We start from the raw sequence: 2,793 nt of genomic DNA on the forward strand, positions 1-2,793 counted from the left end.
AGTCATAACCACCTGAAAAGGATCTTCCGTCTGATGTGATGCTAGCTGACCACTCCTGCACTATGCATTCTTCTCTCTGCCCCAACATTTTATTACAAAAATTCAACAGAAAACTTGACAGAATAGTACAATGAACACCAATATGGCACCAGCTACATCAAGAGTTCTCAAATTTTAACTAGTCCCAGAATCACCTGGAGAGCTGGTCAAAACACAGATTGCTGGGCCTCCCCCAGAGTCTCTGATTCAGTGGGTCTGACCTGAAAATGTGCATTTTTGTTTGAAGTTTTATTATTATTATTACTACTATTATTTTGAGATAGACGGAGTTTCACTCTGCCACCCAGGCTGGAGTGCAGTGGCACCATCTTGGCTCCTGCAACCTCTGCTTCCCCAGGCTCAAGCAATCCTCCCACCTCAGCCACCTGAGTAGTTGGTACCACAGGCCGGCACCACCATGCCCAGCTAATTTTTTGTATTTTTGGTAGAGACAGGGTCTTGCCATGTTGCCCAGACTGCTTTCAAAGTCCTGAGATCAAGTGATCCGCCTACCTCAGCCTCCCAAAGTGCTGGGATTAGAGGCATGAGCCACCGCACGTGGCAAAATGTGCATTTCTAGTAAGTTAGTTAGCTTCCTTCCTTCCTTCCTTCCTTCCTTCCTTCCTTCCTTCCTTCTTTCTTTCTGAGCCAAATATTTATTTCTTCATTTCTTGCATTTGAAGCACTCTTCAAGGGACATCCTTGGCCTGAGACTCCTTGCCACAGTCCTTAACTACTACACAACTGCAACCAACCACTTTATGGGGTTTCCCCTCTCTGTCAATTTTACAGAGGCCTACCCATTCCCCTAGTTTCTTGTCATCAACCTTAATGAAGTTGATTCGGTGTTTAGCACAAATGGCTTCCACCAACTTGACATACACAGTCTCATCACAGTTGGATGCAAGCACATAAAGATGGGCTTGGCGCTTGTCTAAGGGTTTGGCGCTTGTCTAAGGGTTTGGCAGCTTTGCGAATTCCACGTGCTAGGCCATTGTGGATGAGGGTGGTCTTCAGCACCTTTTGTAAAGCAGTATTAATGTCCATTACACCTCCAGCAGCAATGCCTTCCTTGGCCATGGTGGTGGGTTACCGGTGAGGCCGAATCTTGATCTCACCCCAGCCTCTGCCTCCACATGACTCCGCAGCAGCAGGAAAAGGGTGCATTTCTAGTAAGTTTCTAGGTGATGCAGATGCTGTTGGTTCCTGCACATCACTTTGAGAACCACAGACCTTGGTACTGGTTTTGCTGTATTTATATCATCTCACATCTACCCACTAATCCCTCCATCCACCCATTCATCAGTCTTTTTTTCTTTTTTGACGGAGTCTTGCTTTGTCGCCCAGGCTGGAGTGCAGTGGCGCAATCTCGGCTCACTGCAATCTCTGCCTTCCGGGTTCAAGCGATTCTCCTGCCTCAGCCTCCTGAGTAGCTGGGATTACAGGCATGCGCCATCATGCCCCGCTAATGTTTGTATTTTTAGTAGAGACAGGGTTTCACCATGTGGCCAGGCTGGTCTTGAACTCCTGACCTCATGATCCACCTGCCTCAGCCTCCCAAAGTGCTAGGATTACAGACGTGAGCCACTGCGCCCGGCAGGGATTTTTTTGGGGGTAAAATTTACCTACAGTGAAATGTGGTATTAAAAATGTTCTAATTGGGAGGCCATTAGATCGTGGTGGGGGGACGGGTCTTAGCAGTTTAAGTTCCTAGTAAGCAAACAGAAGCCCAGTGTAAAGAGTGAAAGAGAACTAGAGACTTAACCAATCAGAAACCACCAACTAACCTCTAACTAGGGCCTTTACACTTTAACCAATTAGATATGCTTTCTTTGTCTTGCTTCCTGGAACACTTTATAGAGGTTTCCTCTGCCACCCCTCCCAAGGGAATGCTAAGCTGCTTATGGTTTCATGCTGTCCAATTCATGAATTGATGAATGCTCAAATAAACTCTAAAATTTAAATGTGCCAAAAGTTATCTGTTAACATTGGACTGTGCAGTCTTTTTCTGAAGTTTATTGAAATATAACTTACATATGGTAAAATTCACTTTTTTTGCATATAATTCTATGAGTTTTGGCAAATACATACAGTTAGGCACCAAAATCAAGACACACAGCATTTCCCTTGATAAAAAATGTCCCATGCCTGTAATCCTAGTATTTTGTGAGGCCGAGGTGGGCAGATCACTTGGGTCCAGGAGTTTGAGACCAGCCTGGGCAACACAGTGAAACCCTGTCTCTACAAAAAATACAGAAATCAGCCTGGTGTTGTAATGCTCACCTGTAGTCCCAGCTACTTGGAAGGCTGAGGTGGGAAAATCGATTGAGCTTGGGAGGCAGAGGTTGCAGTGAGCCAAGATAGTGCCACTGCACTCCAGCCTGGGTGACAGAACAAGACCCTGTCTCAAAAAAAAAAAGAATCATTTAATAAAATATAGTAATTTTTGTAAACAAGGAAGAACATTTAATGCTGGCAAATGAGGCTGCCACTCTCATACATTAGTCTTGAAGGTTTGGACTACCTTTCTGGAAAGCCATTTGTCATCAGGATATTTAAATGTTACAGCTTTATAAATAAAATGTGCCATCATGCCACTATGTAGTAAATAACTGCCCCAACTTTCAGCCCTTGACAACCACTGATTTGTTTTCTACCTTTATAGTTTTGCCTTTCCCTGAATGTCACACTAATGAAATCATACAGCATGTAGCTTTTTGAGTCTAGCTTCTTTCACTTAGCATACTGCATTTT

The 2,793-nt window shown here is 44.3% G+C and overlaps 1 pseudogene; it reads right to left on the reverse strand.

Moving 5' to 3' along the window:
* Positions 1 to 703: 703 nt before the first annotated feature.
* LOC116466408 (small ribosomal subunit protein eS12-like) lies at positions 704 to 1,119 on the reverse strand (annotated as a pseudogene).
* Between the last annotated feature and the right edge of the window lie 1,674 nt (positions 1,120 to 2,793).

Source organism: Hylobates moloch, unplaced genomic scaffold (genome assembly GCF_009828535.3).
Source record: "Hylobates moloch isolate HMO894 unplaced genomic scaffold, HMol_V3 SCAFFOLD_4, whole genome shotgun sequence".
Classification (NCBI taxonomy): Eukaryota; Metazoa; Chordata; class Mammalia; order Primates; family Hylobatidae; genus Hylobates; species Hylobates moloch.